Source organism: Amborella trichopoda, chromosome 9 (genome assembly GCF_054954075.1).
Source record: "Amborella trichopoda isolate Santa Cruz 75 chromosome 9, AtrichopodaSantaCruz75HAP2 v2.0, whole genome shotgun sequence".
Lineage (NCBI taxonomy): Eukaryota > Viridiplantae > Streptophyta > Magnoliopsida > Amborellales > Amborellaceae > Amborella > Amborella trichopoda.
In genome coordinates this window covers 48,680,516-48,705,682 of record NC_142344.1, presented here as the reverse complement: position 1 = coordinate 48,705,682, position 25,167 = coordinate 48,680,516, and the positions used below count along the sequence as shown (strand labels likewise).

The following is a 25,167-nucleotide window of genomic DNA, read 5'->3' as shown; positions in this document are numbered from 1 at the left end:
GACTTGGAGTACAAGAAGAAATCAACTAGAAAGTCCAGTAGATGAAAAACAAAACGAGCATAACCTCACCCAAGAGTCAATGACTAAATATCAAATCAGCGAGGATGATCTTAGCTCCAAGCCCATAACCGAAAAAAGGAGAAAGACAGGGGTATCGCGTATGGAATTCCACTCCAATATACACTCCCAAAAGTGGCACAAAAATTCCCCATCATCGAGAGCCACACTAGGGCATATGAACCCTCCAACACGTACTTCCAAGTTAACACAATAAAGGGTTCACACCTGTGTGGTAACAAATCAAACTCGCAAGAGCAATATGAACTCTAGCATAAGCTCAACCAAAGTTTTGAAGTTATGGATTCTCAAGCCTATGACGATAAGAAAAATCTTAATTCTGGGACAATAACTCGTGAGGGGGCAAATGAGCAAGTGCTAAAATGAAGCCCTTTACCCCACAACCTTGATGACCCATCAAAGAGGAATCAATATAATGAGGACGACGTGTTAGAAATTGATGTGATCTAGATCAATGAGAAGGGATCATCTTCCAAACAAGGGGCTAACACCTCAAATATCAAAAGAAGTCAAACCTTTGAAAATTCTAAGGGGCCCACCTAAGCCACCTTCACTAGACTTCTTCGCCAACCCACCTATATGGGATGAGGAGCCAAGCTTAAAAGATTTAACCGAGTCACCTCCTAAGGTGAACCTAGTTATAGATGATGGAGAAGCAAAGAGCCCAAATTTGACTATTCCCAAAGATTTGACATCTTCACTTGAGTTGATAGAGCTCGAACCTTTAGAAATTCTAAGAAGCCCACCTGAACCACCTTCACAAGGTTTCTTAAATGATCCACCAATCTGGGATCAAGAATTGGATATTGGAAATCCGACTATATTACCTCCTCAAGAGGTAGGCTCTCTAAAAGTCATTAACAACATGAGCACAACTCTGAAAATCGGAACACCACCATATCAAGAGAATTCATTATGTGAAGAACAAGTTCCCAACATAATAGAAAGCCCTGCAGGAGCAACCCCATCAAAATATTCAATAGGGGCAAACTCCTCTCATGAAGAGGATACAATAGGGGCAACTAATGAGATTGAACCCTTCTTAGTTGACTCCCAACATGCGACAAGGACAACTGATACCAACTTAATCACTCTTCTGGTGCGAAAGTCTCACCTGAGTTCGAGCACTGAGCAGGAGCCTACAACGGAGTTAACCTAAAAAAAGCAATTCTAAATTTGCAATGAAAAAGATTATCGAAAAGGAGTTGGGTGATCACTCACCCCTTTCAAATAACCAAATGAGGCATTCATGCCTCATATTTCAAAAGGCATTAATGCCTAATGTGTAACATAAAATACTCCATTAATGGGAAAACCTTGACAAGCGTATCCGTCCATACAGAAGACTGAGGGATTAGGAAGCTGAGAGTGATTTGTAGTCCCAAAATCAAGGTTCAAGTGGAGCAGTTTAAAAGGACAAGCTCAATGGAGACTAAGCATTCATTGTCAAAGAGATTTTGGATGCCAAACTGGGTTAAGGAAAACGGAAGAAGACCGATATTTGAACCTCCATGTCACTTGGAGGAGGGAAAGATGATCGAATTCTTACATAATCTTAAGGTGAGTTGCTAAAAAAAAAAAAAAAGGGGGGGGCACCTTTTGACTCTTATTCTTCCTTCCCCTCTTCCTTTGTCACTGTTTTCTTCTTCAAAATAAAAAATAAAAAATCTGCTGAGCTGAAAATCCGAAAGAAACCCCAAGCGTTGGAAAAAAGGCAACTGGGCTGAACACCCGAAAGGGACCCCGGAGCGATAAAAAAGTAAAAAAAAAAAATTCGTTGCGTTGAAAATCTAAAAGGAACCCCAAGTATTGAAAAAAAAAGGCTACTGCGCTGAACACCCGAAAGTGACCCTGGAAAAAAAAAAAAAAAAAATCTGCTGAGCTAAAAATCCGAAACGAACCCCAAGCGTTGGAAAAAAAAAAGGCTACCGGGCTGAACACACGAAAGGGACCTCGAGGCAATGAAAAAGAAGAAGTTCTCTCCTTCCTTCTACACTCCAAGTTCTTTTCTCTCTAAACATCTTCTCTTCCTTCCCCTGTGTCTAAGTGGTGTTAAAAGAATATCAATAAATATTAGCTTGAGGAAACATTGTTCATGATCTTATCGTCTGAAACTTCGAAAGGTGAGTGGTGGAGGAATGAAATCAGAAATCCAAAGAGATTCTGAACACCCAAGGGCGGTATCCTGTATTTTCAAGACTTTGTTTTGCTCGAAACTCCAGAGAACTCTCCTTGAATTGCGATACAAGAGCTAAGGTTTGAAGATAAAGAAATACTCGATGATTCCTCGTCTAGAAGATTCAAGCAAGGATCTGATATGCTCACATAAGGACCACCAAAGGGGCCACAGGTGGCAAAACTATAAGGCCCGTCCTTTTAAAAGCACTTTTTCAATCTGATTGTTAAAACCCTTCATTTCCAAAATCCTTTTAAGAAGGACTTCCTCCATCACTACAAGAGGTTAAATTGTTAGTCGATCTGGCCTCGTTCTTGAAGTTAACTTCTTACGCCTGTTATGAAGGTTTGAAACTAGTCAGGCACTCCATGGTTGTATGAGTATAACTACCAACTACCACATATCGGAGATGGGTTAACCTCGCCAATGATGTTATTGGCTAGTCTGGGAGCATTTTTCTCTCGATTGGATCCTCTGAGGCGAAATAAGGCAAGCTCATCCCCGTGTGTGCGTATGATGTCCCAAAGTCCAATTCAAAAAAACGTCAAACTCGTGCGACGTAAAAGAGCCGAGACAAGATAAACGTCAAACTTGTGCGACGTAAAAGAGTTGAGAAGGGATAAGCGTCAAACTCGTGAGACGTTCAAGAGCCGAGACAGGAAAAAAAGGTCAAACTCGTGCGACCCTAAAAGAGCGGAGATAGGAAAAAAACATCAAACTCATGCGACGTTAAAGAGCAGAGACATGAAAAATGCCAAACTCGTGCGACGTTAAAGAGTCGAGACAGGAAAAACATCAAACTCATGTGACATTAAATAGTCGAGACAAGAAAAACGTCAAAATCGTGCGACGTTAAAGAGACGAGACAAGAAAGATGTCAAACTCGTGCAACGTAAAAAAGCCGAGACAGGTATCATTTAGCCCCGTATGCGTGAAAGGTCTGGTGTATCCAAGTTACAACAACCATGTTCAATGAAAAATGTCAAACTCGTGCGACGTAAAAGAGCCAAGACAGGTACCGTCTATCCCCATATGACGTGAAAGGTCGGGTGTACTCAGGGCACAACCACCTTATTTCAATAGAATGACATCAAACTCGTGCGACGTAAAAGAGCCGAGACATGTACCGTCTATTCCCATATGACATGAAAGGTCGGGTGTATCAAGGGCACAACCGCCATGTTTCAATGGAAAACTGTCAAACTTGTACGACGTAAAAGAGCCAAGGCAGGTACCGTCTATCCCAATATGATGTGAAAGGGCGGGTGTATCCAGGGCACAATCACCCTGTTCAATGGAAAAATGTCAAACTCGTGCGACATAAAAGAGCCGAGACAGGTACCGTCTATCCATGTTTGACGTGAAAGGTCGGGTGGATCCAGGGCACCACCACCCTATTCGATGAAAAACGTCAAACTCGTGCAATGTAAAAGAGCCGAGGCAGGTACCATCTAGCCCCATATGACGCAAAAAGGTCGGGTGTATCTAGGGCATAACAACCATGTTTGATGGATTCCATCTATCCCCGTATTGACGTAAAAGGGTCGAGTGTATGGTCCGTTGCTGCATGACGGGCAGCAGTTAAAACTGCTAACCAACCTTGTTTTTCGAAATATCTTTCTCTTTTCAAAATTTTCACTATATTGTCTTGTGTTTTCCAAAAACTTTAATTTTTTTTGTTAAAATCATAACCTGTCCTTGCTGAGGGTTATATTTCAAATCTCCCCCTACTTTCAAAAACTCTAAATAAAGTCTTAAAAAAACGAAGGAGCTTGGACACCCGTATATGATGATTACCGCGTTGCCACAATTGTCGTGTTACTGCCTCGTCTCTCACTTCGAATTTGGCTAGACAAGTCTTTTCCTATAGAAAGCCTTTTCCTATAGACAGCCTTAAGAAACCATAAGGAGATCAAAGAAAATGTCAAAGTTAAAAATTCAAACTACAAAACCCCTAAAGTTAGGTGGCATGGCTAGAAAATCCAACTCGAGTTTCAAGCTTGTGTAACTCATCGATATCTCACGCTGAAAATGCTAGGAGGAAAAATGCCCTAGGTGGGTAAGCTCAATGAGTGCAATGACTTGGAGGGATAGTTGGTGTGCCCCCTGACCACGTGACCTCAAGAAGAAATTGAAAATGTCTGTTTTATCTTTGACATTCATTACCCCTCAAAAGACAGGGAATGCTAAAGTGTCTACTTCTTTGCCACTCATCTGTTCTTCGAAGGACAGGGAGTGCCAACTTTAGACACCATTTAAAATCTAGCAAATTCTATGGTTTTCTGAAGTCTTAGAACTACATTATCCTAATAGATCCAATTTAGTTACCTAAAAACTACCCAAATCCTATCCCAATTTGACATAGAGCCCAACAACTTTCCAACAATCCAAGAATCGCCTGAATCAGACCTACGAAAAAAGACATATAATAAATAACAATTTAGTCCCTATGAGACCCAGCTGTCAGGCTGCGAGCCGGGCTGTAACGGACTCGACAGGACTAGATGCGAGCTAATGATGCAGTCAATGCATCTGATGATGTAGTAAACGTGTTTTCTTTAATTATATAAGGTTAAAACTTCAAGATAAATCAAAAAAATTCCGAAAAAAATCCAAAAAATTTAAGAAAAAACACCAATTGAATCTTATAAATACCCCATCTCCCTAATCCAAAAAGAGAGAGAAAAAGAGACAAAAAAAGCCTTAGAAATTTTTCAAATTAGGAAAATTACCCAAAAATACCTAAAATAGAAAAAACCCTTAGAAAATTCCTAAAAATAGAAAACAAATCTCCGAAAATCCCAAAAAATTAAAGAAAATCTCATAATTGATATTCAACCTCTGGAGATTACAAAACCCTTAGAAAACAAAAGAAATTCTCCTCTAGACCTGAGAGAAATACAGAAAAACAGATAGAGATTGAAACCTTAAAGCTTTAGAAAGATAGAAACCCTAACCTCCTGAGACCTTAACCCCTAAGCTTGAGAAAACCTAGACCTAGGGCACAATAACCCTAGATCAAAACTAGACTAAGGGCACAACAACCCTAGATCTAACATTTCTACAACAGAGATCTACTGACCAATATTTGAATCAGAGAGGCAAAGAGGACCGGTTTTGATACGGGCTAGCCCTCGAAGGCTCGGGAACCCCGGTCATCCATCGCGATTTGGTATTGTTTCTTCCTCTCTCTTTTTTATTCTTTTATTGTTTTATTTCTGTTTTTATTTATTTTGATATGTTAACTTTGTCTTAAAATCGTATTTTAATGCTTTGGATCATGGTGGCTCTGCCATAGATCTGATAGTAAATCTACTCATTTTCAGGTAGATCTGGCCTCAAATCTAATTTCGATCGGACTCACTTTCTCTCGACTTTATTTACATATATTTTATTAGTCTAAGGTGTTAAAATTCGAGAGATCTTCATCAGAAGATCTGTCATATTTTCATCGTAAACAATATTATAATAAATTATCTGGATCACCTATTTTCAAGATTTTTAAACGTTTATAAATATACTTAAACTGTACCATTTTTTGAGTTTAAAATTTTATAATTAGCCATCATAGGGTTTTTGGTATAATGTCGGCATCTTATAGAAACCTCACCCTTATAGTATAATCTCTCTCTCTCTCTCTCTCTCTCTCTCTCTCTCTCTCTCTCTCTCCATTCCAATTTGCACAGCCAAAGTAATTCTATCCTAGTGTCTGCAGAACCGGCTGGGTTGACCCGGAACCGACCAGGTTACCCATAATTTAGAAAAAAAAGTGTTCAAGCCAAGCACTTAGAAAATTTTCAAAAAAAAAAAATTATAAAAATAAAAAAATAAGAAATTTGTTTGCAATAGTTTTTTATTGTTTTCTATTGTTTTAAAAAATAGGGAAGTAGTTTGACCATAAATACTTATTTTTACATTTTCCCTTTTTTTCAATTATTTCTAAAACATCCTCCAGCATTTTTCAAAATCCATTTTTTCACTAGTTTTTTTATCTCATTTGGATGTATTTTGTTTAATTATACTTTAAACGAACTTTTTGTGTTTTTTGAGATTTTAATTTTTTTTAACCCTTTCTAGCCTTGCCAGGACCTGCTTGGTTATTGCCAATTACCCGGACCGGTTTCCGCCCATGGCCTGTTTATGCTCCCCAGATGCGGTTTCTAATACTGCTCATATATATTTCAATTTGGGTAGCCAAATCAAATTGAAACATTAAAGAATTCTTTTTGTTTTCTCTTACCCTTGTGTTTCTCTTTCAATAATGTAGAAACATGTTTATGCTCTGATTTGCACCAATCTCTGAGATGAGATCAACTCAAATCTTTGCAAAACTTAGTTAATTTGTAAGAGGATAGAGATGGTCACTCAAATTATAAGCTCGAAAACATGACAGAATTATACAGATCTAGCCTTTTTCTGAGTTCACTGGAAGCACCAACTCCAAATCCATATTTTGAACTTTTAGAAAAACATTTCTTAAAATTTAACTAAATCTAATAATAAAAAATAAATTTTCAGAAAAATAAAACAAAATAGAGAATTAAATGATGAAAATAAACTAAATTAAGCAAATAAAAAATTATTAACTTTTAGAGACCCGAAACCTGGAATTTCAGGCTTGGATTAAGCCGCTCTTCTGATTTGCACCATCATCTCCTTTTGGATACCTTTGCTCGCTACAATTAGTAGATTTGAATGTTTTTCACTTGGATCTAGGGTTCCTAAGGCTGTGGAAAAGCTCAAGATTTTTTAGTCTGGTCTACGTAGGTAGGCTTTTTTTGGGTTCGGAGGCGGATTTCCATAGTTTGTATCCTGACCTCCTAAGATAAAATCTGAATTTCGGGATTTGTGGTGATTTTTAGATAATTTTTAGGATTTTTTCAAATTTTCTATGAATTTTCTAGGATTTTTTTCCTATTTTTTGGTATTTTTTCTTATTTTGGGATTTTCTCCTATTTTCTATGGATTTTCATATATTTGGAGAGGATATCCTACTTTCCTAGGATATTTAGGACTTTTCCTAATTTTCCTAGATGATTTTCCCATTTATTTGGAATTTTTTGAGAATTTCCTGGGGATTTTTTGGGTTATTTTTTATGTTTTCTTTGGTCTAGTTTGAAGGGAGTTATTTATTAGTTTGAGCTAGGGTTAGGGTGGAAATTAATTGCTGTAATCTATTATTTCAATTAGGATTATGATTAGACTTTTCCTTGACTTTTGTTTTGAATTTTTCTAGTAAGAAAAGGGCCTAAAATAAGTCAAAATGGGCTTAAAATGCATACAGGCCGTGGAGCCATGTGGCGAGTTACACACTGACATGTGTCCAGTCTCAGCAGGGACTAAATTGTTATTTTTTCGTACAAATTCCCCCAGGCCACAACTTTCTAACCATAAGTTTGATTCAAATGATTCTTAGACCGTTAGAAAGCTTGCAATCTCCTCTATAATTTCAACCTAAATTGTAAAAATTGAGAGGGATATATAAGGACGTTAGAGTCTCGATTTCAAGTTTCTAGACGTCCGATCGGCGTTTAGGTGAGTTTTATGGGTTCAAGCCGAATGGATGTTTAAGGTGACTATGTGAAGTTATTAGGATAAATTTTAGGTAGTTTTGGGATAATTTTACTGGGTTTACGTTCCTATGGTCTACTAGGGTTTGTGTGGTTCTTTGGACTTGAATCAAGCATTTAGGAATTCTCTTTAGCCATAATTTTGATGTTAGTGTCTACAGTTGCCCTACTTTTAGGAACAGGTGAATGGAAAATGAGACTTTTTTCGATGAGTAATTCTTTTGAATGACAATTACCCTTTGGGCAGATAGTATGTTGATGGATGTTTTTTATCTGAAAGACATCGAACTGATACTAGTATCTTTGAACTAGTGTCATTGAGATATCTCTGACAATTGGGATCCAAAGTGACAGTGAACACATACCGTGCTATCTTTGAGCAGGTAACACTCCTTGTTGTAGTCACCCTAATGTTACCTAGGATGCCAGTGTAATCATCTTAGGCTTTAGACCATTTTTCTTGGGGGTTTGGTTCTCTAATCGAATGATGTATTAATTTAAAAGAAATAATGGAATAATGAATTTTGGCTTGTTGACCTTCTTTTTTTGCCTTCAATTCTAATTCTTGGGGTCACATGTTCGGGCTTTTGTTTTGGGAACTTAGGAATTAGTTTTTTTTCCTACGGGTTTGTAAGCATGGCATCCAGGTGTTAGTGGCGGTGGAACATTATGTCCAAGCCTCCTTGAAGCTCCTTCATTTTTTAAAAAACATTTTAGAAGGTTTTGAAGATCTGTAGGATTTTGAAACACATACAGAGTTCCGAGTTACGATTTTAAATAAACAACTTAAGGGTTTTCGAAAACTTCACATGAACATGTGAGGGAAATTTGGAAGATAGGTGAGAAGTTAGAAAAGCAACATTGGTAAGCAGTGTTAGGCTCATGCTACCATTGAGCTTTCTTATTTTTTACTTTTATTTTTTCTTTTCCAACATGAGCTTGTCGAGCCTCTATTTAGGATTTTCAGGACAAGGAGTCATCAGGTGCTTCCTCATGTTCCAATCTTGCCTCTTTGTGATGCAACTTAAGGGAGAGTTTTTCTTGAAGTTTTTTAGTAAACCGGTGTCTTGGATAATATTGGATATTGCCCCAAAGTACTCGGGATCTCCTTGGACTTCCAATTTCGTCCCTCCATTGTCAACCCTTTGAAATTCAGATAGTCAAGCCTCTTTAGATTTATTCGTAACGATGTCTTTACATCCCTTTCTGACACCATTCTGACTTTAGGAAGAGAAGAGACGAAATGAGAGAGAGAAACTTACTTTTATGTCAACCCGGGGTTCCTTTCAGGTCTTCAGCCCAATGGTCTTTTTTGTAACATTTGGGGTTCCTTTTGGATTTTCAACCCGATAAACTTCTTTTTTCTAATTTCTTTTTTCCTTTTTTTTCCTGGGGGCTTCTTTCGGATGTTCAACTCGGTGGGGGTGGCCTTTTTTCCAATGCTCGAGGCTCCTTTTGAATTTTCAGCCCGACAGAATTTTTTTTGTTTTTCCTTTTACTTTTTCTTTATTTTTTTCTTGATTGCCCCCAAGGTTCCCTTTCAGGTGTTCAGCGCGATGGCCTTTTTTCCAATGTTCAGGGTTCTTTTTGGATTTTCACCCATGCGGAATTTCTTTTCTGTTTTTTCTTTTTAATTTTGAAGCAGATAAAGAAAGAGTAGGAAAAGAAGAAGAGTCAGTGCTGCTTTTCCCTCTTGGCACTTAATCTAGTTGAGAAATCGATCAGCCTTCCTTTCTTCAGGTGGCCGGGAGGTTTTAGTCTTGGTTATCTTCAAATTTTTCATGTCCCTAGTTGGTATGCAGTACTTTCTTGATAGTGGTTGTTGCACTCCTATTAACTCTTCCTTCCTTGAATTGCTTCACTTGAGCTTTGTCTTCAAGCTCAAAGTCACTCTCAGCTTCCTAGCACTTCAATCTCTTGTTTGGTTGGCCAAGCTCATTTTCTATTTATTTTTTTCTGTTTTTCCTTCAATCTCTTAATTGGTTGGCTAAGCTCATTTTCTTCTTTTCATTTTCTCTTGCTTTTTTTTTTTTTTAACTAACTCTTTAGGCTACTATTGTCATGGACTAAGATGCCTAAGTAGAGCGTAGATGCCCCACTTGGCTTATTTGAAAGGGATGAGCAAGTGATCACTCCATGCATTCTCAGTAATCTTGCTCATTTGCAACCTCATGTTGCACTTCAAGAGTATATGGCCTTGAGGCATGTTGGGAGTTGTAGGATGCCCTTACTATATTTTCATTATTGGATGGAAGTGCCCCTAACAAGTTGTGGGCTTGCCCATGTAGGGTCTTCTCCATTTAATGAGATTGTTCCTATAAGTATGTTGGATGGAATTGCTTCTATGCCATTTTAATCATATGGGATGATCCCTATCTGGCTGGTGGATGGGATTTGCCCTACTAGATTTTTCATCTACACTTTAGGTTTCAAGGATTTAAATCTTCTTGAATATGAGGTGCCATAGGTAGTGGAGTCGTGCCCATGTCCCTGTTTTCTTCTTGAGATTCTTCATTCCAGACAGACAGATTATCCAGGAAAACTTGTGAGAGCTTCCCAAGTGATCCCCTTAGAACTTCTAGAGGTTCTAACTCTTGCGAATGTGTTGAATCTTTAGAAATGATCAAGTTTGGAGCCTTTACTTCTTTTGGATTGGATTTAGAGAATGGTCTGATTAACTACTTTAGGCTTAACTCCTCATATCAAATAGGGAGATCTTTGGGGAAATCTGGTGAGGGTGGCTCAAGTGGAATTCTTAAGATCTTTAAAGATTGAGGGGTTAAGTTTTTTGTGCTCCATATTTTTTGGGTAAAAAACAGACCCTAAATAAGTCAAACAGGCTTAAAACATGTATTGACCCATTGGGTCGTGCAGCACGTCACGCACGGACACATATCCAACACAACAGGGACTAAATTGTTAGTTTTTTTAATAAATTCCTCAAGGCTATAACTTTCTAACTATAAATCCGATATAAGTGATTCTTGAACCATTTGAAAGCTTTCAACCTCCTTTATAATTTGAAACTAACTTTGATATACTTTTGAAGCGTTTACAAGGCCGTTAGGGTCTCGGTTTCAAGTTTCTAAATGTTCGATCAATGTTTGGGTCATTTTTTTTGGATTCATGAGGTTCATGGGTGTCTAAGTTGACTATGTGAATTGGGATAAGTTTCAGATAGTTTTGGGATAATTTTATTGGGTTTAGGTTGTCTGTGGTCTCTTAGGGTTTATGTGGTCCTTTAGACTTAAAATCAATGTTTTAGGAATTCTCTTTAACGAGAATTTCAAGTGGATGTCTACCAAACATAATAAATAAATTTTTTTATAAGGTCTCTATTCCCCATGAATCAGTGATATTTTCCAATGTTGTCAGAATTTATTTTTATATTTCAGGTTTTCAACTATATGAAAGTTCACATCTGCACACAAAAATAAATGAGAAAATATGGAAAGTTCCATATTTTCCTAAATATTATGCATACATCTGGTCCCCTTGTGTTTTTTAAATTTTTCCAATTTGCCACTTGGTCTGATTTTATCAACATCGGGCTGGTTTAATTTTAAAAAAAAATATTCTGGAACATAATGTTATGGCCTAGGTTTTAGGTCACTTCGGGGCTTGTCTGATGCCTAAAATATTGAATTTCCTATAGTGGGTTGTTCGATGTGGGAGACATCAGACTAGTTTGAAACTTAGTGTTAATCTCCCTGTCCAATATTTTTGACATCAAATCAACTGGCCCCGAAGTGACCTAATACACCTAGGTCACAATCCTATGTTCATAAACAAAATAAAAAATTAAAAATGAAAAATAAACAATAAAAAGCAACAGGCAAACTGGGAAAATAAAATAACATAAGGCGAAGGTATATGGTGGGAAAATATGTACCTTTCTATACTTTTTCATTTGTTTTTATGAACACATGTAATTTTTTATTTTAAAAAACGTTTAGACAAGGTTGCAACCTTAAAATGTAGAGTTAAAGGTGTACCTCAAAAATCCAACATAAAAGGTTGTTTAGAGTTGGAAAACCATCTAATTGATCATCTCGACATCGAGATTTATGAATATGAAAAGAATAAAAAGCTTCGAGTCTATGAAGTAGTGTATCTTAGTACACATTCTCTGAACCGTCCATTTTCAAGATTTTTATGTGTTTATAGATCTATTTGATTTGAACCATTTATAGAGTTTAAAATTTTATATCTAGAGATAAAAATAGATTATCAAGCCATTTTAAAAAAAAATTATATCAAAATTACATTTATGATCAAATTTAGAGGTGCACCTTAAGTGGATTGTTTAAGGTTTCAACCTTATGCAAACAATACCCTTTTATGCTTCCATTATTATAGGTCCATTCCAAATTTGGCAGTACCGATATGCTCTAATGGTTTCCTCTATCAGACTAACAGGTTTAACTGAAATAATTGTTAGAAAGACCATAGAAATTTTACATGTTGCACCAACATAAAATGTTATTGATCATAAATGAAGATAAAAGTTTAGTGCAAGGCATATATGGTGGTCGCGCATGTCCAAATATACATTCCAACATGGCAAGAACATATAAGTTGGAAGCATTTGTTTGACGTGAAACTATATCAAATAAACTTAAAACTTTGGTTCAACTTTACATATACATTTTCAGAAATGGGCTAGAATAGGTTTGGATGATTTGTGGGAGCAAAACTTTATTAATATGGATCTATGAGCTCACATAGTCTTTTACAAACACTAAAATTTATGTACAATACCACATATATATATACTAGGATTTTTCATCTGAGAAAAATTAAGAAAAACTTAAGTTTCAAAATTTTGAGTAAGTAGTTCATATTTATTCTAGGATTTAATTATCCTAATCCCTAAAATATTAATAATTAATTATCTAATCACATTCTTTCATATTCACCTGATTCGATTTTCCTTTCCAAAATCATCTCTCAAAATATTTTTGAATAAATTCTCTAACTAATAATAAGGTCTCTGCAAGTTCCTCCTGGACTCTATGATGAGTATGGAAAGCCCCTTAACAAAGGCAATTTATACATAACTGAAGATAGTCCAAGTGTAACACATGCCTTTCTTCAACAATTCCAGGGCGACTTTTCTCTATTTCTCAAGTTCTGTTCACAAGAGGTGGTTCGAGACGGTGCATGGTGTTAGTATTTATCGGTCGAAGGACAAAGCAAGCAGCTGATAAGGAGGGTGGCCTCATATGGACTCCTTTGAGTCAAGCTATAAAGAATCTGGTTTCTAAGGTGCTCCCCCATATCTCTGTCTGCAATAGTTATCCAATCTTTGACACTTCCTAGGAGAGAGCTATGTGTGTGTTTTCTTTCAACATGTGGGAAGCAAACAAATAAAAGCCGAGGATTTATGAGTAGGAGGAAACCTGCTATCTGCGATTTTTATCTCACAAAGTGGCAGAATCTTGTGTGTGGTTAAAAGGGTCGCATTCTAAAACTCAAAAAAAAAAAAAATGCTCACATAATTTCTAACCATGAATGTGCCATCATCGAATTGCATTTTAGTTTGTCTCTTCTGAACTCTTTAAATCGTGTTGACACAGGGATTTATAGAAGAGGAGAAGCTGGATTCTTTTGATCTGCCATACTATGGTCCATCTGCTGAAGAAGTTCAAGAATAGGTGAAGAGAGAAGGTTCATTTACAATTTCGCGTTTCAAACAAATACGAATAGCTCCATGGGGAGCCAACCAGAATGGAAAAGACTTAGCATTGATGTTGCGAGCTGCAGCAGAGCCCTTAATCAAATATCAATTTGGAGAGGAAGTCATGGACATTCTATTTGAAGAAAATGCTGAACTTATTCAATCGCATATCGATGAAGGGAAAAAGAAGCTGAATCATTGTGTTCTTGTCTTAAAAAGATCAAACTGTACTCATTTTGACTCATCATCCACCAAACTATCCCTTAAATTAGACATTTCAATTTATGGAGAATTTGATCTACTGTTTATGTACTTTATATTTTGATGTCTATTTGTGTTGAGCTTGTTCTATTGTTCATGCACTTTGACTCATCATCCACCGGCCAGAAAGGGAATGCGTACTCTTTAATACAGCTCGCTAAACTCTCCCCTCTTTTTCATATCTAGCATCTCGAGGTCATGATACTCAATTGGGAAGTTTTCTAGCACCTAAAACAAAATAATTGAATAGATTTTTAATGTGCACCTCACTTCTATAGTATTAGGTTGGCAGCTTATTCACAATTTTTCCTTGGATAAACTGGGTATGTTCTTAAATAAATGAAATTATTTTTTTCTCTCTTCTTTTTTTTGTCTTCTCTTAAAATACTATTTTGAAATGAAATTGAGCTCCATTTTATGCATTCTGTCAAGGGAGAAACCTCCCTTCTTTGAAATGAAAATGAACATATTTTTATCATTGTGTCATTGGAGAAATGCAGCATGATCATTTGTCGTAGTAAAAAGATGAACGCCATTACAAAGACACGAGGAACATTGGAGGTACAATTGAAATAAAAACATGATTCATGGCAACTACTCCCTCATCGCTGTCCAACCCATTTTTTGGGGAAAGCTTTCTATGTTACCCCTATGTTATACAAGTTCTATCCTCCCTCTACCATCCAGCAGTCCATTTTTTGTCAAGAGAGCCATTCACCGTTTGATCTTAGATCCGACGTCTCAAAATATTTTATTTTTAGTTTTCTTAATACAATTTTTTTGAATATGAAATTTGCTACGTGCTATCTTCTCATTGGGGCACGCGCACCTATAAAAAATATTAACAATAATTCTTCGATAAAACTTAATGATTAAAATCCCCCTTGAATCATTCAAGGGTATTTTAGTCATTTTATTTTATTAAAAATATTTTTTATATATATTTTCATTAGTGCGACTTTAATAGAGGAATAGACGTCCAAAATTTGGTATCAAGACAGTTTATAGATAAAAAATTAAAAATAAAATAGTGTATAAACATGACATTGTGATTGAAACAATCTTAACCCTCCATTCAAAAATAGAGGGTTGGATAAGGTGGAAGAAATAACTTCTAGGTTGTAGGGAAACATGGAAAGCTTTCCCTTGTTTTTGACGTGTAACAACATGATCCACATAGTAGTGTTGTTTACTGAGCACAAGGATCATATTGAAAAGAACAATACGTGTGGCACCTGACATCATCTTTTCAAAAAGACTTTGACATGGATTCATTTGTAAATGCTTTCTCTCATCTTTGGGGGGAAAACATTTTGGTAGGAGTTATCGGATGTTAAGTTTGTTTATTCGAAAATTATCTGTCCTTATATTATAGATATACGTCCTAGCATGTCGGTTTCTCTTTTTCTTTTTATTTTTTGTTTTTCTTTAAGTTTGCTCTCGGTTCGATAATTCAAACATTTGAGCGTATAATAACTTTTTTACTTTTTCAATTTTTTTAACTCATAAAGAGGTACAACATGTAAAACATCCAACCTATTTGTGTGGCAGTCCATCAAACATTGCACCGACCTTCACCTGTTTTAACGTCACGAGCAATTCGATATTTTAGACATCGGGTTGCATACTGTTGAGTGAGGGCCTCCGTGTAATTTCTACATATTTATGGACCATACTGTTATATCGCTAAAATATAATGATGTAGGCATAATTTTCCATTGTTTATTCATATTATATCACGTTAACATCAACTCCGAAAGTAAATTTTGATCAATGGAAGCACGATTGTATTGTAAAACGTCACCTTTTAAATGAATGGAAAATATCTCCATGCATCTTATTTTTGTGAATTATTTTCTCATAGACTTCGGGTTTTGAAAACTTTCTAGCAGTATAGGTTATCTAAAAAATATATCTTTTAATTCTCTGAACCCAATTTACTGTTTTTGAGTGTTCATTTTTTTTACCTAAAACAAAACAAAAAAAAACACCTTTATCTGTCTACTAAACCTCTCTCTCTAACATCTATATAGGGGAGAGAGAGAGAGGGAGATTCAACAATACCAAAATATAAAAAGTAATATCTAAAATGCCAAAATATAAAAACTCATATTAAAATACCATGGAGTAATAGTGATTCAAAAATTTGAGCCAAACGAGTGTTCGAGTTTGAATCTCATATCTAACTCGAGTGATTCCCTAGTCGAGTCAGTTAGGAGCTATTTAAAAATAAAGGGAAGTTTATCAAATTACCTATGAAAAATAATTTAGTAAGGGTTTGAATACAATGAGACAATTTATCTTTGATACAAAGAGGTCACAATTACTTATAACCCTCCGAAGTGAAATCTGATGGATTAGATATATCCCAAAGTTTGATAAAATTTCTTTTGAACTTTGAGCTTAGTCAATAGAATAAATGCAACTTACTCAAAAAAATAAAATAAAAAATGCATCCATCCGATTCCACATCAAATGGTCAAGATTAATTGTAACCACCTTGTACCAAAGGTAAATGATCTTATCGTATACTTTTCCAACAAAGTTAATGCTTTTCCCGTGACTTCTGATTTAATTTCAAAATACCTATAAAATAACACATGGCATTGACTTGAAATAGTTTCGAAAGGATAAATTGTTAAATAATTCATCTCTTGTGGATATTTTGATAAACTTCAAAAAAAAAAAAAAACTAGGCGATATAGGGTCTTTCGGCCTAGAATAACTAGCCTTCCCATTTGCTCTAAAATAACGGATTTGGATATCCAAATAACCAAATAATACATATAATCTCACATAAGTTATCACGAAGAAACTCGAACAGCCATGGCATGAAGAAAGTCACAGCAATCATGACATTGTTGTATTTGTTTTGCATTTATCATTATAATGATTTTTTTCTTCTTCTTTTTTTTCATTTTTTTAGTAAATTAGTGGGGATTACAAGCGCCTAACCATTTTGGAAAGAGTTCAATTTTTTAAAAGTATCAATAACAATAGTGATTTTGACCTTTAGCTAAAGCTCAGGTGGTACTACCATGATCAGAGCACATCTTCAATCAATACGAGTAATTTGCGGTCACGAATATCGCAGTATATTTTGAGATGTCAAACCCAAAATGGACCACAAAACGAAAGCTGTGGTCCCCCATCAATGGCATTCCCTTGTGCATTCCCCATGAAACATACGAGTAAAGTCCCAAAAGTGAGTCCCAAACTCCTCTACAAATATAGCATCTCTGCTTTAGAAGTTAGAAAACCAATTAGAAAACCTTCTAATTGATCATCTCTACTTAGAGATGTACGGTATAATATAAAAAAAATCTGTTTATGTACGGACCTTAAAATTATAGATAAAATATGAAATATTCCATTTATAGGTAAAAATTACAAAGATGGTTAGTCAACCCACTTTGTTTTTATTTTTTCGAAATTGCCCATTGGTCAATCCGAATTTTGATTTTTTTTTTTTTAGCTTTTTCGTTAGTAGGGTAGTACCTTAAAGTTTGGGGTACTGTCCTACCAATAAAAAAAAAAATCCAAAAAAAATCCAAAAAAAATCAAAATTTGGGTTGACTGAGGGGCAATTTTAAAAAAAATATAAAAAATGTGGATTAACTGAGGGGCAATTTCATATTTAATCTAAAATTTTAAGGCCCATATGTAATTCACTCAGAAAAAATAAAAGAATCTTAAGTCCCTAAAAATACTTCATTTTTTAATGAATTAACTAGATTGTATATTTTCAAGATTTTGAAGAGTCTATAAATATGCTCAATATGTACCATTTTTTTAGTTTTAAATTTTATAGTTAGCCATTATATGGTTTTTTATGGAAAAAGTTAGATATCCCTGTACTTGTATGGTATAAAGTGAGCATCCTATAGAAACCTCACTCTTAAATGAAGGAAAATTGTTTCATGTGGGCTAGACCGCATTTCTACAATATGTGGTCCCAAGGTACAAAGCTTTCATCTTAAAGATAGATGCAAATAGGTGGTCTATCTAGAAAGAATTGAATCTAACCGCTTGAAATTCTTTCATAAAATCATTATTTTTATTTCTTAAAATTTACTTATTTATTTATATTCATGATCTCCTTGTTAGACAATACATGTCCTTAAAACTTTAGTCCAAAAATTCACCTCAAAAATAGATTTGTAAGAGTAGACTCATTTCTACATGACTCAGAGAAACCGTGTCCTCATATACATGAACTCTGTCTCTTCTACTCTACTCTTATATTCTCTCTCTCTCATCTTCTTCTCTATACACCCTATTTACCCTCTCTTTCTCTCTCTCTCGATGCCATTGTATGCCACTATGATTGATGGGTTTCTACGCAGAGTCATGGATTGGAGGTGATTAAACGTATAACCAAGGAGGCAGTGATGAATATGCTCTCTACACATTTCCCCGAGAGTTTAGGGATTGCTGATCTCGGCTGTTCTTTTGGCCCTAACACATTCTTAGCTTTAATCACCATCATCGAAGTGGTGTGCACCACATATCAGCAAGTCTCTGTGCCAATGCTGGAGTTGCGATTGTACCTTAATGACCTGCCTGGAAATGACTTCAACTCGTTTTCAGAGCACTCCCTTCATTCTATGAGATGATGAAAGAGAAAAGAGTTTCAGGGTCTTGCTTTGTCACTGCTGTTGGGAGTTCTTTGTATTGTAGAAGCTTTCCCTCAAATAGTTTACACTTTGTTCATTCTTCTTACCGTCTGCATTGGCTATCACAAGTAAGCAGTTTTTTATCGAACAAGTAAAGTGATCAAGTTCTCTCTCTCTCATCTAGTATTTGCAGAACCGGCTAAGTCGACTTGGAATATGTTGGATTTGATTCTATCCAAAATCACCCACATTAAAAAATCACATAGTACGTGGAGTAGATATATTTTCTTATTATGTGAAATTAAGATATTCTCATATTATGTAGAATTGAGATATTATCCTAATACGTAGAATCGAGATTGATATTGATAAGTTTTTTTAGGAAAATAAAAATCCAAAAATGATTAGGACTCTCGGATATATCTTTTGGTTTTTTAAGATATATAGAACATCCATAGAAAGCTACGTTCCTAATCTTTTATATATATATATATATATATATATATATATATAGAAAAATTTATACAAAGCCTAGGCGCTAAACAATCAAATTGGAGCCTACTTCAAAACATTCATTAGAAAAGGTTGTTTTGATACTCGAATATCATCAAATTGATCATCTCGACATTAAGATGCATGGACATAAGAAAAAAAGGAATTTCAAGTTTTGAAAATAGTGCATCGCTGTAACACATTTTTCGACGGTCAATTTTTCAGATTTCCTTGTTTTCATAGATCTGATCGATCTACACTGTTTTTTAAGCTTTATATTTTATAACTAAAGATGAAAATATAATTTAAGGCTATCACAAAACTTTCCCGCATTGAACCATATTTCTCGACACTATTTAAAGGTGGGCTCCAATTTGATTGTTTAGAGCCTCGGCTCTATACAAACCGCACCATATATATATATATATATATATATATATATATATATATATATATATATATATATATATATATATATATATATATATATATATATATATATGTGCAAGTGTATGGTATTTGTGTCTTATTTGAGTCACCATTTGGGTAGAGAGATTGGAGGGCAGAGCCTCCTGTGCATAAGATGCAAGGTCCCTTTAGATAAGAGAGTTTCAAAAATGGTGGTTTCTCTAAAGAAAGTGGGGGGCAAAGCCTCGTGTGCATAAGGTACAAGGTCCTTTAAGAGAAGAGAGCTTCTTACAATGAGAAACATTGATGGTGCCCTTTGAAGACTCATGCTACGTAAGATGCCTCTTGAAGACTCCTACAAAGTGAAATGTTGGTTTTTTGTACAAAAGCAGTTCTCATATAGATTTTGGGTGGTTTCCCTTTAAGTGAAATAAAGTCTCATTGGCTCTCAGAGTTTTCTTCCTAGATAGTGGTCTAGTTATAGAATAAATATTAGAGATCCACAGTGGTGTCGTTTGAGAGAGCAAGTTTAAAAGGGTTTGCTCGACTTGGTTTTTGTCGAGGTTTAGAGAGGTAACTCTTTGTTCCAAAATCTTTGATGTAACTTTCATTGGTATATTGGATTTATGTCTACCGTGCCCATAGTAGCCCTACTTCGGTGAACCACATAAGTCATTGTTTTCTGTGGTATGTGTTTAAGGTTTTATTTCTCGTATTTTATTTGCCACCCATCAGTTTTAGAGCTTTCGCACACAACAGAACCATCCAGGCACTAGTCGTGGTAGTTCCCAGTTTTAAGGTGTTCAAGTCAAGAACTTTAGGAAAACAAATAATAAAAAAAAAAGGGTTGCGATTTGTATAGAACCAAGGCCCTAAACAATCGAAGTAAAGTCGAGAAATGTGGTTTCAAAACTGGAAATCTTTGTGATAGCCTTAAAATATATTTTTGTCTTTAATTATAAAATGTAAAGCTTCAAAAATAGTGTAAATTGAGCAGATCTATGAAAACTTGAAAATCTTAAAAAATTGACGGTCCAAAAATACGTTACAATATGGACTATTTCCAAAACTTGAAATCCATTTTTTTCTCATGTCCATGCATCTTAATGTCAAGATGATCAATTTGAAGATAATTGGGCATCAAAACAACCCCTTCGAGTGAAATTTTGAGGTAGGCTCTAATTTGATTGTTTAGAGCATAGGTTGTATATAAACTTCTTCCATAAAACATCCCAAAAAAAAAAGAAATTAGTTTGTAATCTTTTTTAATGAATTCTATTGTTTTGAAAACGATTAATCAGATTTTTTGCAATAAATGCTAAAGGGATTGTCTACAAAGAGACTATTTACTTTTGGTACAATGAAGTGACAAATATTCTCACTCATTAGATGTCAAATTAGATGGCTTGGGGTGAGTCACGAAGTCTGTGAATTTTTGTTGGAACATTGCGTCTAATTAATTACACTCTTACAACCACCCATCTTGAAATCTAAGAGACAAGAATGATTGTGACATCCTTATATAAAAGATAAATGGTCTCTTTGTAATTAATCTCAATACTTAATTTTACATTTCTCTTCCTTTTTGAAATATTTCTAAAACACTCTGGCACAAATTGATTTTTTAAAATCCATTTTTTCACTTGTTTTTAGAATCACATTTGAATGTACTTTTTTTTCATTATATTTTAAACATAATTTTAGGCTTTTTAGAGATTTGGAGAATTTAAAAAAAAAAAAAAATTAACCCTTTTTAACCCTGCCAATACTTGCCCAGTTAAGGCCGGTTACTTAAGGAGTTAGGGCCGGTTCGGGCCGATTACCGGCCCTAGTTTCACTTGCACCAACGTCAAATGGTATTTCATCGTAAATGTAGATAAAAATGAATCCAAAGGCATATGTGGTGGTCCCGCATGTCCAAATATACATTCCAACATGGTCAAAAACCCAGAAGTTGGAATCATTTGACCTGAAACTTTATGAAATAAATTTAGGTTCATCTTTACATATACATTTTCCGACATGCGCTAGAATAAGTTCGGATTATTTGTGGGACCAAAACTTTATTAACCGCATATTTGGTTCATTCATATTGATCTATGGGCTCACCTAGTCTTTTAAATACTGTAATTTATGTACAATATTAGATATACATACTAGGAATTTTTTTTTGGGTAAAATTAAGAAAAACTTAAGTTCCAAAAATTTGAGTTAGTTCGTATTTATTTTATGATTTAAGTATGCTAATCCCTAAAAATATCAAACTCGTGCGACATAAAAGAGCCGAGGCAGGTATCGTCTAGCCTCGTATGACGCAAAAAGGTCGAGGGTATCCAGGGTACAACCACTCTGTTTGATGGATTCCGTCTATTCTCATATTGACATAAAAGGGTGGGGTGTATGGTTCATTGCTGCATGACGCTAAACTGCTTAGAGGGCTCTATAGTTGTAGGAGTTAAAACTGCTAATCAACCTTGTTTTTCGAAATATATTTCTCTTTTCAGAATTTTCACTATATGTTTTGTGTTTTCCAAAAACTTTAATTTCTTTGTTAAAATCGTAACCTATCCCTACTTCGGGTTCTATTTCAAATCTCCCCCTACTTTCAAAAATTCTAAAAAATTCTCTAAAAAATGAAGGAGCTTGGATACCCGTATATGATGAATACCGCGTTGTCACGATTACCGCATTGCTGCCTTGTCTATGACTTCGGATTCGGCCAAACAAGTCTCTTCCTATAGAAAGCCTTTTCCTATAGACAACCTCAGGATACCCTAAGGAGATCAAAGAAAATGTCAGGGTTAAAAATTCAAATTACAAAAACCCCTGAAGTTAAGTGGCATGGCTAGAAAAGTAAACTATAGTTTCAAGCTTGTGTAACTCACCGACATCTCACGCCGAAAACCCTAAGAGGAAAAATGCCTTAAGTGGGTGAGCTCGGTGGCAATGACTTGAAGGGATAGTTGGTGTGCCCCTTGACCATGTAACCTCAAGAAGAAATTTAAAATGTCTATTTTATCTTTGACGTTCACCTGCCCCTCGAAGGATAAGGAATGCCAAAGTGTCTACTTATTTGCTACGCGCATGTCCTTCGAAGGATAGAGAGTGCCAAAGAGGGGCAACTGTAGATACCCCATTTTAAATCTGACAAATTTTATAGTTTTCCAAACCTTATGACCACATTATCCTAGTATACCAAATTTCATTGCCCCAAAACTATCCAATTCCTATCCCAATTTGAAGTAGAGCCCAAGAGCTTTCCAACGGTCTAAGAATCGCCTAAATCGGACCTACGGATAAAGTGATATAACAAATGACAATTTAATCCTTGTGAGACCCAACTGTCGGGCCGCGGACCAGGCTGTAACAGGCTCGACAGGCCCAGACGTAGGCTGATGACACAATCAACACATCTGATGATGTAGTAAAAGCATTTTCTTCAATTAGATAATGCTAAAACTTCAAGATAAATCATTAAAATTCTGGAAAAAATCCAAAAAATTTAGAAAAAAATCAGCAATTGAATCTTATAAATACCCCCCCTCTTTAACCCAAAAAAGAGATTAAAAGAGACCAAAAAACATTAGAAAATTCCAGAAATTAAGAAAATTACCAAAAAAATATCAAAAATAGAAAAAAACCTTAGAAAATTCCTAAAAATTTAAGAAAAATCCCCAAAAATCTCAAAAAATTATAGAAAATATCAGAATTCATATTCAACCTCTGGAGATCCCAAATCCCTTAAAAAACTAAGGAAATTCTCCTTCAATCTTAAGAAAAGTTTAGGTAGGCCCTACCTAAAATTCTCAGTTTTTTTTCCTACCTTAGGGACCCTAGATCTAGGTCAAAGAACCTTAGATCTACCAATTTCAACAAGTAAAAGGCATCCAAAAAAAGGAGGTGGTGGAGTAAATCAGAAGAGCAGCCTGATCCAAGCCCGAAACTCCGGGTTTCGGGTCCCTAGAGGCAAGTATACCTTTCTTTGCTTGATTTAATTTGTTTTTTTTATTTAATTATTTGATATAAATTATTTTTTTGGAAATTAAATTATTATTAAATTTTATTAAATTTAGAAGTGTTTTTAGGTCAAAATACGGTTTGAAGCTGGCGCTGCCAATGGACTCAGAAAAGGACCAGATCTACATAGATATGGGATTTTTCTGAGGCCATAATTCAAGCGATCCCACTTTTCTACCTTTTCAAAATAAATAAGTTTTTACTAAGATTTGAGCAGATCTCATCACAGAGATCAACACAGATCAAAGTGTAAACAACTTGGAAAGAGTTCGGTGGAACTAAAGTTTAGTTCAAGAAGGGTACTCACATTGGAAAATATGTACTACGTATCGGACATGAGAAGAAACCTTGTTTCAAGATGTATCTTGAACAAGAAGAGCTTCAAAATGGTTATTGGGTCTGACAAACTCATCTTGACTAAAAAAGGTGTATTTGTGGGCAAGGGATACTCATATGATAGGATGTTTAAATTTGAAGTTGTTAATGAAATGAATATGTCTTCTGTGTATATTGTTACTTCTTGTAATGTATGGCATGATAGATTAGGACATATTAAAGAAGAAACATTGTTTCAAGATGTATCTTGAACAAGAAGAACTTTAAATTGTCATTGGGTCTGACAAACTCATCTTGACTAAAAATGGTGTATTTGTTGACAAGGGATACTCATATGATGAGATGTTCAAATTTGACGTTGTTAATGAAATGAATATGTCTTCTGCGTATATTATTACTTCTTGTAACATAAGGCATGATAGATTAGGACATGTTAATTATGCTTCTATTAAATGTTTGGTTAAATTAGGATTGATTTCTAATTGTGCTGAATTAACTAAAAAAAATATGAAGTATGTGTATAAGCTAAAATTATTAGAAAATCATTTTCTTCAATTGAAAGAAATAGTAAATTGCTAAGACTTGTATATAGTGATGTATGTGATTTAAATATTGTTATAACTAAAGGTGGTAAAAGATATTGTATTACCTTTATTGATGATTTTTCTAGATTTTTTGATGTTTATTTGCTTAGACATAAAGATGAGGCTTGAAAAATTTAAAGTTTTCAAAGCAAAAATTGAAAATCAATTTAGTAAAAAAATCAAAATTATTAGAAGTGATAGAGAAGGAGAATATTTATCAAATGACTTTAATGAAGTTTGTGAAAATAATGGTATTATTCATCAAGTAACTGCTCCATATACCCCTTAATAAAATGGACTAGCGGAAAGGAAAAATAGAACTTTAGCTGAAATAGTAAATGTAATGCTTATTTCTTCTTCTTTACCATTAAATTTGTGGGGTGTTGCATTATTATTTGCATGATTTATTTTGAATCGAAATCCATATAAAAAGGGTGAGAAGACCCTTTATGAGTTTTGGTTTGATAGAAAACCTTCTTTGAATTTTTTTTAAAGTATGGGGTTGTCCTGCTTATGTTAGACTTTCAGATCCTAAAAGAAATAAATTGAGGTCTAAAACATCTAAATGTGTTTTTGTGGGATATTCTCATAGTAGTAAAGCTTATAGATTTTTTGAGCTAAATTCTAACTCAATTTTGGAATCTAGAGATGCTGATTTTTTTTAAAAATCTCACTTTAAAAAAGAAGTGAATGAATCAAGTAGAATACAAAATGAAAATAATCATGAAAATGAAAAGAACATGTACAAAATAATGATGATGAAATAGTAGAATCAAGGAGAAGTTGAGAATTAGAAATGATCCATCTTACAACTTTGGACTTGATTTTTATATTTATCTTGTTGAGGCTTATCAAAATAAAATTTGGACTCATTACCTATAGTCTCAATTGTGGACTCATTACCTTTAGTCTCAAATGTGGAGGAAGATCCTACATCTTTAAATGAAGC

At 34.9% G+C, this 25,167-nt stretch overlaps 1 long non-coding RNA gene across 1 annotated transcript; it reads left to right on the top strand.

The window, feature by feature from the left end:
- Positions 1-12,855: 12,855 nt before the first annotated feature.
- LOC148780588 (uncharacterized) lies at positions 12,856-13,806 on the top strand. The gene is made up of 2 exons (XR_016040191.1): positions 12,856-13,092; positions 13,404-13,806. It is a non-coding gene; the product is annotated as an uncharacterized LOC148780588 (long non-coding RNA).
- The last annotated feature ends 11,361 nt before the right edge of the window (positions 13,807-25,167 follow it).